Source organism: Ptychodera flava (assembly GCF_041260155.1).
Source record: "Ptychodera flava strain L36383 chromosome 23 unlocalized genomic scaffold, AS_Pfla_20210202 Scaffold_23__1_contigs__length_28996876_pilon, whole genome shotgun sequence".
Classification (NCBI taxonomy): Eukaryota; Metazoa; Hemichordata; class Enteropneusta; family Ptychoderidae; genus Ptychodera; species Ptychodera flava.
In genome coordinates, this window is record NW_027248277.1 from 755,133 (window position 1) to 770,848 (window position 15,716).

Below are 15,716 nucleotides of genomic sequence, written 5' to 3' on the forward strand. Positions count from 1 at the left end.
ATCTCGATATATATGCCTTGTATATTAAAGTCATGCACCTGAACGGCATGCTGAAAAATGTCTGATATATATTAAAGTAATGAGCTTGAAGAGCACGCTGAAAAATATTGAACATACAGATATCTCTGATGTATGTATGCTTGATATGTTTAAGTTGGGTGTGCTGAAAAATATGACTGATTATTAAAGTTACGCGCCCGAAGGGCGCGCCGAAAAACACAACTGAATAATGAAATTTGTGGCTGACACAAGCATTTTAGGCAATGATGAGCCTGTGTCAAAATTCAAAAACACACTGCCACCCCCGATCACTGAGCATTTCAAAAATACTGTGAAACCCCCCGCCCTGAACCATCACCAAAGTCAAAACAAGGGTGACCCCCCCCCCCCCCATGAATCCACCGCCCCCCCCCAGGCTGAAGAAACTGACCAGTCCCTTATTTGCACGATGATCGTGTCTATAAGAAGCATTTTCCGCTTATTTGCACGATGATCGTGCAAATAAGCGGAAAATACTTCTTATAGGCACGATCATCGTGTGGATTATCCGTTTGTTTTTCTTATCCACACGATGATCGTGTCGGTATGTGTTGTTCTTTATCAAAACGATGATCGTGTCTTTAAGAAGCATTTTCCGCTTATTTGCACGATGATCGTGTAAATAAGCGTAAAATGCGTCTTATAGACACGATCATCGTGCAAATAAGTAAGAAAAACTGCGTATGCACACGATCATCGTGCAAATAAGCGGAAAATTAGTCTTATTGACACGACCATCGTGTGGATAGGTAAGAAAAACCACGTTATCCACACGATCATCGTGTCGGTAAGCATTTTTTTTGTTTATTCACACGATGATCGTGTCGGTAAGCATTTTATTTTGTCTATTCACACGATGATCGTGTCGATAGGCGCCACCTATGCAATGTCGTTCTGTTTTGACTTCAGTTTTTTTTAGTTTCGTTTTTAAATAAGTTCAGGAGTGTAACAGGGAATTTGTTAGTAGAACATTTAGTGGCTTGTAGACCGAGTGTACAGGATTGTAGAGTAGACACTCGTCACACTCCACTCCTACAGCCGTCAACACACAGTGTTCAATGGGTAACTAACTAACTAATCTAATCTAATCAGCATCCCGGAACGTAACCATATACATTCTCGCTTCTACTCTCCATAATGTACAATGTGCCGATGGCCAAAAATACAAGAAAGCCCTGTTCTAATTTTAAACAGATCCATAACTGTGACACCAATCCATGCCGTTAATTCAACTTATAGTACAAAACCACTTGCAGAGAATTCGGTGAATTAAATTACCTGTCCGCTGTATATCAACAACACATCATCCGCAGTGTTTAATCAACTTGATGCCAATGATAACAAACTTGTTTCTGCAAGTGTACGACAGATAATTTCAAGTCTGTGTACTTGTGGAAAACAGACGTGACCTGAGATGACCCCTATTCAAACACTGATCGCACCATCACCGCGCACGCACCACGATAACTGTGGGAACGCGGCTATCTGTGGCGGGTACAGGTGGGTCTATACGGTCATTAAAAGGTAAATCTGCCACCGTGACGGTGGGGGTGACCTTTTAATGACTCCCATAGACGCATCTGTACCCCGCCACAGATAGCTGCGTTTCCACAGCTAGCACAACGAGGAACCGCGTGTGTTCATCATGGCAAACGTAGCAATATTGGGCGATTTTTTTTCAGAAAAAATAAAGTAGCTCAATAAAACATGCCGATACTCGAAAATTAACGATGAAATAAAAGTATTTTATTTCTATTTCAGATTAATATCTAAAATTGACATACGAACATAATGTGTAAAAAATTAAAATCTGAACATACTCAAAATAAACCACTGTTTGTTTACAGCCATTATTTTGTAAGATTATGAAAGACTTCCCATCAGACAAAAATATCGCCACTACTACACTGTGGTACTAGTTCATCGTATTCAAACTACACTGCAAACTTATCATACATTACAAAATCTAGTGTTCAAAATACATTTCAAATTGTACTGACTGACAAATAATTCTACTGAACAGTCAGTCTATGCAATAATTTCAAAAAACTGTGTCTTTATTGTTGATACCTTGATTACCATCAATAATGCATGTGATGATATTGTACTTTTATCTATACTCACTGTAGCATCACGTTTGATCCGAAAATCAAATACTTTGTACTCTCCTACGCAAAGATATTGTTCGCAAAGATAATGGCTGTTGTAGATATCGAAATCACGAGGTGACGCTCACCTATTCCTGTACATGTTGGTAAAAGTTGGGTTGAAATCTAAAATATAAAGATTTGGTATCATGAACTTCACAAGAAATAAACGACAAAGTTATAAATCGTGACCTACGCTGGTGTCATATTTCATGTTTGTTTACATCTTACACACGTACGCGTCATTAGTTACTGCTCTAACTTTGATACAATGTTTCTCGACACTATTGTAATTTCATACGGCAGCAACCACTTTTCTCGGGAAGGATGCCGATTCATTATTCTCTCTCTAAATATCATGATTAAACTGTCTCGAAATTATTTAAAACACGAGTACAAACAAGACACTTGTACACGAAGAAAGCAATGTAAGTTTTTCAAAACTACCCTATGAAAGTCTGTACAACAAAGAAATAACCTGAGTCGGCCCCTCTCAACAAAGTGAGATCGACCTGTACAACGCCCTCAACGTAGTTCTTGAACTTAGAATGGCGGTGATCGCTAAGGTTGAAGTCGTTGTTTATAAACCATAAATCGGAGTAATCTTCCTCCATCGGATGGAAATATCGACAGATTTCAACAAAATTAACATCATCAGATATGCAGGTATTTTATCTCATCTTATTTTGCACACACAATGAATATTCCGCCCGATATTTATAGCGATGTGATGGAAGGTGTATCTGTACTGTTGCCTGAAGACAACCCTTGTTGAAGTTGACCAAATTTTCGGCGAAAATTTCACAAAATGTGAAAGAATGTTTCAGCGGCGTATAAAAGAAGTGAGCGACTGCATCTCTAAGATTGTCTGATCCAAATTTCAATTTGAAAATGAAAAATAACGCCAATATTTAAATATCAACAAACATTTTTGATCAATGTTGTCATTGGGGTATGCCGTGTACAACGGCAGTCAAATACCTCCATGACAAAATTGGTCAAAATTGTTGATAATAAATCCACAAAACATCTCCGTTTTGGATTTCTAACATCCCTGAGATGAATCGACTGACAAAAATCACAGTTTTTGTCAACAACCATATTTCTAAATTTGTAAAAATCACCTTGCAATCAACTTGTTGCCATGACATCCTTGTCAACAATGCAGTCAAGTCAATGCAATGCGTTCAAACTTCAACGCTCACAAAATTATTCCTTTCAAAAAATTCCTCCAAATTCTGACATTTTGATGTCATGTAGACATACACTTCATGTTGGTGTATTTTATCTACTTGGAAAATACTTTGATTTGGTCTCTGTCATCCTCTACAACACCAATTTTATCACCCATGACTGCAATGTACTCAGGGTATCTCACATTACCTTCCAACAGATCACAGATCCACTTTCCATCACATCGATATTTTAGGATTCTATCATCGTAGTAGAAACAAACATAAACATTATCATCTTCATCCACAGCCATGTATCCAGTGTAGTATCCCAGAATGCCCCTGATAGCTGACTTTGTCCGAATTGATGTAAAAAATTCAGGTCGCTGTCAAAACACTTGATGCAGTAATTGCCACTGTCATAAACCATGATGACATTGTTGCTGTTTACAACCACAGACACCGGCCAGTAGAATTGTCCTTGGCCTCTAATTTGACCATGGACTTCTTTAAGATGTTCTCCACCTTGAGTGTACTTGACCAGTCTATCACCTCTGTCCTCAGGTCTCACACTGGTGTCCGGAGAGGTCAAACGCAAAGTGACCAAAACAAAGTCATCCATCAGAGCTATGTCATAGACTACTTCAGTGTTTTCAGGTAGAGTAATTATTTTGATAATTTTACCATTTTCATCACAAACAACAATTTGTTTATTTTCATCATCAAGTATGAAATAGTGGTTGAAACGTGAGATGGCTACACTCCTTGGCCGGAATGGCTTTGCAAACTGACCATCAAAGCTTCCTATGACTTTGTCACAGGTATAATCTTTGTTCAATATCTGTACAATATTGTTACCACTGTCACACACCACAAGTTTATCACGGTGGAAGACTAAACCTCTTGGACTCTTGAACTGTTGTCCTTGGCCTTGATGTTGACCACTGACCACTGTCACTGACCAGTCACCTGAAAGGTCAAAGGTCAAATCAATGAAAATTGTTCTGTGCATTGCTGCACAGCTTACTTTTTGTTCTGCTGTAAAATGAAACTTAGTTTAGTTCACATAAAGTTTTCACTACCCCAGAATACTTCGAAAACTAATATAAATTCCTTTAAATATAGTTTATATTATTTTTGCCAATTCTCACAATTATTGGTCATTTTGCAAATTTACCATGGCAACATTTTCAGCAGAAATAGACAAAGTAAGTACATTGTGTATTTTGTACAAGTGTATTTTGTTATAAATTTTAACTTATCATGCTAAATTAAAAATTCTTTGCATTGAGTACATTTCATTATTTTCAAAGATGTTACTATCAGGAACCAAAAAATGAATTCATTCACTAATTACTGTAACCATGGCAACATTTTTTATGACAATGGCTAAAAACATATTTTTTTCTGTAACTTTTGTATTTAATGAAGAAGATCCATTTTTGTTTCGCAAAAATTTATAAATTGTCATACGTTTGTTTATTATGCATCAATGCATTAGTAAAGTTATGCATAACAAGTAACCATGGCAACCAAAATGTTAATAATTGGCTTTTCTTCATAATTATTTGAATTACCCTGAAAATTTTTTCACAAAAATTTAAAGGCTAATACACACTTGCTTATTTTCTATCAATGCAGTACTATATTTGAGCGTTATAATCACCATGGCAACAGATTTTATTCCATTTCCTCAAATTATCTTTTCCCGATAATACATCTGTGTTAGCGCTGGGTTTGGAAAGCTGTTAGCCACTGTGGCAAATACTTTCAAATTTTTATTAGCCACAGACAAATTTTATTAGCCACACATTTTTACGAAAACAAAGCTTTCTATAATGCTATCTCCAGTGTCAGTTGCATGCACAAGAATAAACTATCAACACATCAACCTTGTATCCAATTGCCTTCATTGTAACACTGTGAATTGCATGATTCTGGACCGCGATGCAAATTGACAGCAACGCGGGACGTTGAGACCACGATTGAAATGAACTGCAACACGCAAGGTTGAGCTCGCGATCGATGCAAATCAACAGCATGACAGCAACACTGAATGTTCGGACTGCGATTAAAATAGAAGTTTGTTACACGTAATTACGTTCAATCAGTACACGTACAGCGTCTTTGTCACGTTATACAAGACGTCGCGTACATGTGGCACTGACGTTCGGAACGTCATCAAACAGCACTTCTACGTGTAGTCATAATTACGTGAAGTAATTCTTAGATTTTCTTGATGATTTCCGGGAATTTTGACAGGCAATCTCGTTAAGTATGAGTATCATTGTAAATAGCAAGCATCTTTGATATCAGAAAATTCTGTAGAGTTCACCGGTACATACAAGACGTACGTGCTATGATTTCCTGACATAAATGAAATGTTGTCGTCTAATTCCATTTTTTATCTAAAGCTGTCACAAAGATTTCCGTAAACCACATAAATAACTGTATTACAGAAAATCGGTAAATTTAAGCGAGGATACAATTAGCCCTGCGTACGATGCTGTGTGTTCCGCTACAGCTAATCGCCCCGCTCACCACAGCCCTGCAAAGACCCGTACGTAGGGTCGGTGACTTCAAATCCATTTTGGGACTTGACGTAAAAAGCCAAATTACTGCCGAAATTCAGCGTTCTTGGGCCCAAGTCGTATCCCTGCCTACCTCAGCTACTCGATCGCTTTCAAAAATGCCAGTCTTTTATTCACTTCTCGCTAGCCCTGCGTACGATGCTGTGTGTTACCAACACACAGCATCGTACGCAGCGGCGGTTATTTACGAGAAGTGAATAAAAGACTGGCATTTTTGGAAGCGATCGAGTAGCTGAGGTAGGCAGGGATACGACTTGGGCCCAAGAACGCTGAATTTCGGCAGTAATTTGGCTTTTTTACGTCAAGTCCCAAAATGGATTTGAAGTCACCGACCCCACGTACGGGTCTTTGCAGGGCTGTGGTGAGCGGGGCGATTAGCTGTAGCGGAACACACAGCATCGTACGCAGCCTACATGTATGTTGTGCAATTTAAATAAAAATTCTCCAGGAAATATTCACACATTGTAGTTCACTTTTCAATGATTCTTAATATATGGAAAGACTCATAGAATGTATGGCTGGTATCCATGGCAATATTTTCTTACTATTGTTTAAAATTCTTATTTTGTTGACTTGTTTGAGTTTATAGACATACAGTGGAAACTCTGTAGTGTTTTTACTGGAGGTTTCTAAGTGTGAATGAATATAGATGTTACTAAAATTGAGTGAATTTGTTTGTTGAAATTTTCTAGTCATTTTGACCAAGATTTTGTTCTATGCATAGAAACGTTAGTACTGGTACAATGATGCCAACAAGTAACCATGGCAACATATTGTAAATATTCAAAATTTGCTTTTCTTCAAGTTCATTACTTCTTCAGAGGTCATAATATCATAAAAATTCTTTTACAAAACTCGAAAGATTGAAGTAAACTTTTTAATCATATGCCAATACATTTTGACACTTGTGTGCTACTGGTAACCATAGCAACAGGGTTAATTCTATTTGTATAAAATTTCTCATTTCCTTGGAACCTTTCTCTAGTTCAAAATAAATGAAAAATTTTTGTTAAAACCTGTACTCTTGTAAAATTCAAATGATAACTCAATGAATTAATACAATCATTGAATGTCTGATTGTATCCATAGCAACAGTTTGATGATTGTAACCAAAATATCATTTTCTTTTCATAACTTTTGATGTTCCACAAGACATTTGTGAGTTTGAAGTTGATTTTCTTGGAATTTTCTGGTCATGATTTTCACCAGAAATGAACAGTAATACAGTTTTACTGTTAGACAGTAGTAATGTTATCAAAGTTCCTAGATCATTTACATATTCCTATAACCTTAGTAAAAACACACAAATATTGCATTGAGTCTGTTCCATAATGTGACTTTCCTCCATTTCAGTCATACAGATTTCACCAGATGTTGGAATTTTCATTCAGATGTTTGTCTGGCATGGCGTCACAGATTTAGAGATCATTTAGATATTTTGTGAAGACAGCCTCTTGGTAAGTAACTGTTTCTTCTGGAAGTCTATTTGTGATTTGCAATATTAGAATTAGATGTGAACCAGTTTCCAACACTATTATCATATACCCATGCCAATATCTCTCCATCCTGGTGAAATTTACTGTAAATACCATCTGAGCCATATTTTATGATAAAAATTGCGATATGCACAATAAATGTCATCAGTTTTAGAGTGTCGCTGAGCTACATTTTCAAAACAAAACAAAATGGCTGCCACTCTCTGCCTACATGTACTAATCCAATGAGTAAAGATATTAGAAATCATGGAATTTGTTTCTATTTAAGTATTTTACAGATTAATATAGATTCACATCATATGGAAATGTTAAACTATTCCTAGTTTTGGCAGTATAGATTTCTAAATTTTAACATGTTGTTTTCTTTTATTCTACCAGCAATAATTGAATGAAATGGTGAAAGTTTACAAGATGTCAAAGAGTGATCACTGCAGTACATGCAATGAGGTCAAAGTTCAGAGGTGAGAGTTTAACAAACACTATCCTAGTTTGGTCACTTGTCCTAGTAATAGTGTTTATATTCAACACAGATTCCAGTTGGAAGATGAACAGTCATTGAACGTTCGTACGTTCATATGCTTCAACACCAGGATTTGTAGCAGAGAAAATTGTAGCAGCTTGTGTTTTGAAGTGTAACAAAACACAAGATACAAATATGACAATTCCCTCAGATTCAACTCTGGACATTTCTCTGTTAAATTCACAGACCCTCATCATCAATTTTGATTTGTTTATCATGGTGTAAATGCTCCATAATTCCAGCATTCCTATCGTTAACTTTAAAATTGCTGTGAAGTCACCTCACAAAAATGTCTCCCTCTCTCAAGAAAGCTACTCTGTTTAATTTTCAAATCTGTAGTGAAAGGGAAACTGAGTCACATGCTCTTGCTGAAAAATTAGGTGATGTGTCATGAAATTTTGATAAACCATGAAATGTCCATTATTTATGAAATGTGCACTCTGACCTCAGGTCTGTCCCAGAATGCATCAATTCTGATAATATAGGTTTGTACAAAATTCTTCCTACAGCTGATTACTGTTCATAACAGAGACAGGATGACTTGATCAACAAGGCAAATATTTATGAAATTCAACACATGATAGTGAGTGTGCCCTCTAACAAAAGAGATTTCAGGAAACTTTTGAGTCAATTGAAAAATTTGTGAAATTTTCTTGAGTTGCAAAGTATAATTTCATATTCAACTGAAAATTTTCTTGCATCGCAGAGAATATTCATGAGTCATGGCATGCCAAAAAGGCTTAGAGGGCACACTGCTTTACCATATCAATTAGACTGTGTTCCCATGTGATCAGAATTGATACATATGTAATGATTACTTTCCTGCAGTCAGTGTGATCATTACAGCTGTAGTGGAAGGTGTCAAAGTGACTTCTTTCTTGTAGGTCAGAGTGTTACACCTTGACAAACCTTCAATGAAAGCGCAATGTGCACTCTGATCACAGGTTTATCCATAAGTGCATCAAGGCTTATAAAAAACAAGGTGTCAGGTACTATGACACTAAATATTTCTTTACGTTTTTCCTCTCAGACAATGTTGATACAGAATGCCACAGTGAACGTACGTAGTCTGCATGCCTTCAAATGACAATATCCCGTCTTGGTCTGTGATGTTAAAAGTTCAGAGGTGAGTACATCAAAATTACAGTGTATTGTTCCTGTCATGAATAGTCATAGTACTTTTATGAGACATTGTACGAGGAGTTTGACTAGAGTTTAATAATCAGTCCGGATCATTTCCGAAATTGGTGACGCTATACCATGCCTTCTTATATCAAGCTTTCTTGTAGGCTGCAAAATCCAAAACTTGGTACTTGTTTCATGATGAACTTGATCCTATGTTCGCCAAGAACACTTTGACAAACAATAAGACCATCAAGCAAAGCAGCAACCAAGATATTTACAATTCATTTTGGATCTCTCTCATGTAGAATTTTTGATAGCTGCCATCTCCGGATGCAAGTGGGGTTTTCTGAATAATATGTGTAGGTACATCATTAATATATTGCAGGACTTCAGGCGAGAGTCCGAGCATCAAAGAAATACCGTATATGGGATTGGTTATCTGAGCCAGACTAAAATGATATGTCATTTGGAAATGTGTGTTGACAGAGTGGCCACTGTTCGAGATTATAATATGACACAATACAGCATGATTAATTGTTTTTTTCACAAATTACATCCATGGAGCTTTTTGTGTCAATTTGTGGCTGATGATAGGATAAAAAATATTATGGTATGGCATTACCAATTTTGGAAATGATCCAGACTTATGATGTTTCTGTTGTTTTATAGATTGTGACACATGGCTGATACAACGGTGAAAGTTTCCAGGACTCAAAGGGATGATTTCCTGAGTACCTCATTGTGTCAAAGCTTTGGTGATCATTGTTTTTTTGAGTAAGTAGATTTTCCCCATCATGCAATAGCCAGTATCTTAGGAACAGCGCCATAAACGTTCAACTGGACGACATCCCAGGCCTATCCTCCTGCAAATACTATGACCTATGCATATAAGATGACCCAGGCCTATCCACAATATAATTACTCTGTACATGTACACATCATGGCAGAAGATGACCCAGGCCTATCCACAATATAATTACTCTGTACATGTACACATCATGGCAGAAGGTGACTCCAGCCTATCAACATATACATGTACAGGCTATGGAGATAACCCTGGCCTATCCACAATACACATACCGGTAAATGCACACAGTATGGATGATGACTCAGGCCTATCTAGAATACTACATGCACACAGTATGGAAGATGACTCAGGCCTATCTAGAATACTACATGCACACAGTATGGAAGATGACTCAGGCCTATCTAGAATACTGCATGTATACATTATGGAAGACAACCCAGGCTTATGATCAATACAAATAGTCTGTACCAGTAATTGTATTCTGGATAGGCCTAGGTCATCTTCCATAGTGTGTACATGTATTTGTATTGAAAATAGGCCCGGGTCATCTTCATAGTGTGTAGATGTATTTGTGGATAGGCCGGGTCACCTTCTGCCATTATGTGTAAATGTACTGAGTATTGTATTGTGGATATGCGTGGGTCATCTTAAAAACATTTGCATGAAAATTGGCCCGGGACATCGTCCAGTTGGAGGTTTATGCACTATATCTAAGGGAGTGAATTGTAGGTCTTAGAAGAAGATAATATAAGGTTATTCCCAAAATACCAGGATTTATGTCCAAGTATATCGTGCAGCGGATGTATTGTCCGAGACGCTTAGCGTCGATGACAATACTGAAGCGTACAATGTATGAGGACATAAATCCTGGTATTTTGGGAATAACTTTATTATTATACACCTTTTTAGTCCAACTTTATACAAGAAAAAAGTAGAAATTAAGGCGTCTTTTGGATGCTCGTCACGCACTGTACTGAGCGATTGCCAGCAGACTGGGAACGTCTTGAGTGCGTCTGCTAAGCGCACAGATCGAAATTTCAACCCTCGTTGCCCAGTGCACATGGTAGAAATTGTACATCAGCAGCATAATTTCTCTTAAATTCACAGATTTAGGATTGACCATGATTTAATTGTGAAGTACTCAATGCTAAGAAGTATATATTTTTTGTGAAAAATGTAAAATTTTATTCTCTTTTCCCCTGTGTTAATGTGAAGGTGTTTTGAGGTCAAAGATCAAATAGCGTCCAATAACAACCAAAGTTATTGTACTCCGCATCAAAGTTACTGCACTCCGTGTCTTCTGATACCGAAACTAACTGTATGACGAAACTCCATAGGTTACAGACACAGGTGTATAATAATGTAAGGTACAACATGAAAAGCAATCTATGACAGCAAACTGGGAGTCCATTATCTGGGACAAAATCTCTAACTCTGCCTGCTATTTAAAATGTGTCTTGAACTCATGGTTGCAGGGTGCAATTTTAGATATCTTGGCATTTCCAGACATCTGGAACTGGTTGTAGGATTTTAAGTTTATTAGCATTCTGCAACCGAGATTCATTCATGTGTGGGTCTCTGCCAACAACTTAAACCAACACCTCCAACTGAAGGTGCAGTGTAGGTTACTGCAGTGTAATAGCCAGAACTAGAGTTCAATTTGAGCAAAGTGGACCTAGTCCGTGCTGAGATGCAAATATAGGAATTTTTAATGGTCCCAGCATGGACTTTTAATAAATTTGAAATGGAATCAGTAATGAAGTGACACAGCCCCTAAACTGAATGGTCAGTTTTCTACTTTACTGATCTGTTTACTGACTAAACTTCAAAAATAACTAATTAACTGCTTCATTTAAAGTTGATAAACAATGTCCTTTTCTAATGCGACAAATCTATTAATTTTGCATTAACAGAAGGCACCACAAGAAATGACCCAAATTCATTGGTATATGCGTATGGCAAAGTGGTATACAAACTGCAGTCAATTTAAATGAATAGACACAAACTGGTGTCATTGTAAACTGTCAATTGGGTATGGGGATTATCAGGCAGTGTTATGTATTTGGCTGATGTGACCCCAGAATGACCTACTATTAAAGCTCAAATAATATGTAGCCTCTGGTACATAAGAGAATTTCTGTAATTATGCAAACTTACTATGACTATGTATGTCATGTAAAAATAAGCAACACAAATTTGCTAACACGTTTTTAATCAAATCTCTGCCAATCACCAACAATATTGGCACATTTGTGACGATTATATGTGTGTAGTATGTTTTTGACAATACATTGCATACTTTATATGGCACGTGTGCCATAGTGATTATGAGAGCGTATAGGTTTCAGTGCTTTCAATGCCAACTCAAGTTTATACCATTGTCACCCTTATTAGATGATAATTTGTGGCAGGAAAAAGAAATGCTTTAAAGAATTCTGTTTGTCACTGAAGTCTGTGAAGTGTACAAAACTCTACGGTACAAGGGAAATCATTGTTGGGCTTGGTAAATTTACAAACTGTAAATTTATAATATGCATCAGTGAATATCTATAAAGAATCACTAAGGCAAGCAAGGTTTTTCAATTTGAACTCTACTTTTGAAGGTTTTGGTAGCATTTGAAAGCTGTTGCTACAGTAAGTTACACCTTGACAGATGACTGTAAACATAAATTGTGTAAAAATGACATCAAGACAGAGACTCCTTTAGATTGTGAAATGAATTGAGCATCTGAAGAATCTTATACAAGGTGCAAGGTGTTTATCAGCAGCCACCTACTAGCAATGGTGGGGCCTTATGAGATGAAAATTGTTCATGTCTTAAGGAGCATCTATGCACGTTATTTTATACACTCATTAGATTTTACAAGTTCAATAGATTCAGTTTTCATACCATCAAATCACAACTGTCTCTGACAATATTCAAGGTTTTTCAATTTGAACTCTACTTTTGAAGGTTTGGTAGCATTTGAAAGCTGTTATTCCAGTAAGTTACACCTTGACCCATGACTGTAAACATAAAATTGTGTGAAAATGACATCAAGACAGAGACTCCTTTTGATTGTACCCTGGTATAATGAAATTAGGATCTGAGGATTCTAACAAAGTGCAAGATGTTTATCTGCTGCCATCCTACTAGCAATTTTCGGATCTGGAAAATTTTATCAAGTTTCAAGGAGCATCTATGCACCTCATTTTAACACTCACTTGATATTACAAGTTCAATTGATGCAGAAGTTTTCATCAAATTAAATCACAACAGTACTGTCTCTGACAACTGTTCAACTGCTGGTGACCATTGATGTCTCACAAATGTAAACAACTGATAAATTCAATCAGCTCTCTGAATGATTTAACATACCTACACAAGACATTGACAATGACATAGTCCCCACTTGTAATAGGAGTATTAGTCTTGATGGGGCAGGGAAATGTGGTCATTAAGAAGTATCACAGGAGTGTATATGTTGAGATCTATGGGCACATAGGTCTATGTCGTTGTTCCCAATTTGAAACACATTAGGCATGTCTAAGTTATGGTTCTAAATCGGGAAAAAAGATCAGACCTCTAGCTGTATTGGCCAGCCAAGAAATACATATGCACATAATAATGAGGTACAAGATGTGACATCTTAAGGTCTAATATCCTATCAGAATTGGAGGGTATAGAACTTGTGGTTACTGAGTTATGCATATATATGTATAATCAAGGTCAAAGGTCATAAGGTCACGTGATATTTTGAAAAAAAATTGTATTGCTAATTAATCCCTATATGCCAAAAATCAGACCTCTAACTCTATTCCCTTGCCCAGAATTAGATGTGTGCATAATTAATGAGGTAAAGCGTGTGTTGTCATAAGGTCTCCAACCCTACTAAATATAAAGGACATAGCACTTGTGGTTACATATTTATCGACATAAACGTATATTTCAGGTCAAAGGTTGAGGTCACATGACATTTGGTCAAAAAATTTCTATCCTATAGTTATTCAAAAATCAGACATCCAGCTCTATGGGTTTGCTCAGAATTAGATATAAGCATAATTAATGAGGTACAGTATGAAGCATCATAAGGTCTCCCATCATACCATATATGAAGGGTGTACCACTTGTGGTTACTGAGTTATGGACAAATATGTATATTTGAGGTCAAAGGTCACCGAGGTCATGTGACATTTTGTCAAAAAAATTGTATTGCTAAGTTATCGCTATATACCAAAAATCAGACCTCTAGCTCTATTGACTCGCTCAAAATTAGATATGCGCATAATTAATGAGATACAATATGTGGCGTCATAAGGTGTCCCATCATACCATATATGAAGGGTGTAGCACTTGTGGTTACTGAGTAATGGACAAATATGTATATTTGAGGTCATAGGTCACTGAGGTCACGTGACATTTTGTCAAAAAAATTGTATTGCTAAGTTATCCCTATATACCAAAAATCAGACCTCTAGCTCTATTGGCTCGCTCAAACTTAGATATGCACATAATTAATGAGGTACAATATGTGGCGTCATAAGCTGTCCCATCATACCATATATGAAGGGTGTAGCACTAGTGGTTACTGAGTTATGGACAAATATATATATTTGAGGTCAAGGTCACCAAGATCACGTGACATTTTGTCAAAATATCTGAGATATCTGCGTGAACGGATGGACTTACGGACGGACATGACCCAATCTATAACCCCCTGGACTTCATCCGTGGGGACTAAAAACTGTGTCACTGCATCCTTTTTGCAATATGAATACGATGAGAAACTAAATTTTTATTTTTCTTGGCCTTATACATGGGACTCTATGGACTGCCTTATACATGGGAGTCTATGGAGACTGCCTTATACATGGGAGTCTATGGAGGTGTAAACTAAAAATTCCTCTAACACGGCCAAATTTGATTGCATTGTGAAACAAATCGACGTGCATCTGTATGGGGTAGGGTACTATCCTTGTGCAAAGTTTGAAAGAAATTGACCTGGGCATGTCTGAGATATCTGCGTGAACGGACGCACGGACGCACGCACGGACGCACGGACGCGCGCACGGACGCACGCACGCACGCACGGACATGACCAAAACCTATAAGTCCCCCCGGACGGTGTCCGTGGGGACTAACAAATGATTCATTTACTACCTTTCACTAAAGCGGCAATGTACACTATGATCTCAGATCTGTCCAAGAATGCATCAATTTCAATTAAATAGGTCAAATCAGTACTACTCTATAATCTTACTTTTGCATTTTTACGCTGTCAGAATTTGTCTCCTACCATATGCTTTATCAAAAACAAAAAGTACTTTCTTCATAATTTGCTGTTCCTATCATGAATACAGGCATGGCATGACATCAATGACCTTAATGTGAACTGTAGTCAACAATCTGAGTCAAGTCGTGCCTATGCTATAGTGTATGTCTTTGCCTTTGTGGAATCTGTAAGTATTTTGTGGCTTACATTTTGTCATAGTCTGTGATGGACTGCAATTCTTTTAATTTTAATTCTTTGCAATACTTTGCGTTTATGGTAAGTAGATTTTCCCATAATGCAACTGCCGTGGTATTAGAGAGTGCCTTGTAGGTCTTATAAGAAGATAATGTAAGGTACAACCTCAAAAGCAATATGTGTCAGCAAACTGAATGTCCATTATCTGGGATGGGTCAAAGATTGCATTTTGAAAAGTGATCAACAAGCTCAGGTTGCAATTTAGAATCTGAAAGAGGTTGCTTGGTGCAATTCTAGATATGTGGAACTGCCTTCAAGGTGCAATTCTAGATATCTAGAACTGGTTGCAGGGTGCAATTCTAGATATCTGG

The 15,716-nt window shown here is 37.1% G+C and overlaps 1 protein-coding gene and 1 long non-coding RNA gene across 5 annotated transcripts in view; one reads left to right on the forward strand and one right to left on the reverse strand.

Annotated features, from left to right (window-relative positions):
• Positions 1 to 1,763: 1,763 nt before the first annotated feature.
• LOC139123433 (uncharacterized) overlaps positions 1,764 to 15,716 on the reverse strand; it is a 28,621-nt gene continuing 14,668 nt past the window's right edge. Inside the window, exon 6 of the mRNA XM_070689569.1 lies at positions 1,764 to 4,327. The gene's annotated coding sequence lies outside the window, so the exon portion shown is untranslated. The remainder of the gene's footprint in view (positions 4,328 to 15,716) is intronic.
• LOC139123437 (uncharacterized) overlaps positions 2,723 to 15,716 on the forward strand; it is a 103,909-nt gene continuing 90,915 nt past the window's right edge. For 3 of the 4 annotated variants that reach the window (XR_011549662.1, XR_011549663.1, XR_011549661.1), the window contains exons 1-6: positions 2,723 to 2,852; positions 3,923 to 4,015; positions 7,303 to 7,406; positions 7,824 to 7,906; positions 8,996 to 9,091; positions 9,760 to 9,864. This is a non-coding gene — a long non-coding RNA (uncharacterized lncRNA). The remainder of the gene's footprint in view (positions 2,853 to 3,922; positions 4,016 to 7,302; positions 7,407 to 7,823; positions 7,907 to 8,995; positions 9,092 to 9,759; positions 9,865 to 15,716) is intronic. The other variant, XR_011549664.1, reaches the window with a different exon arrangement.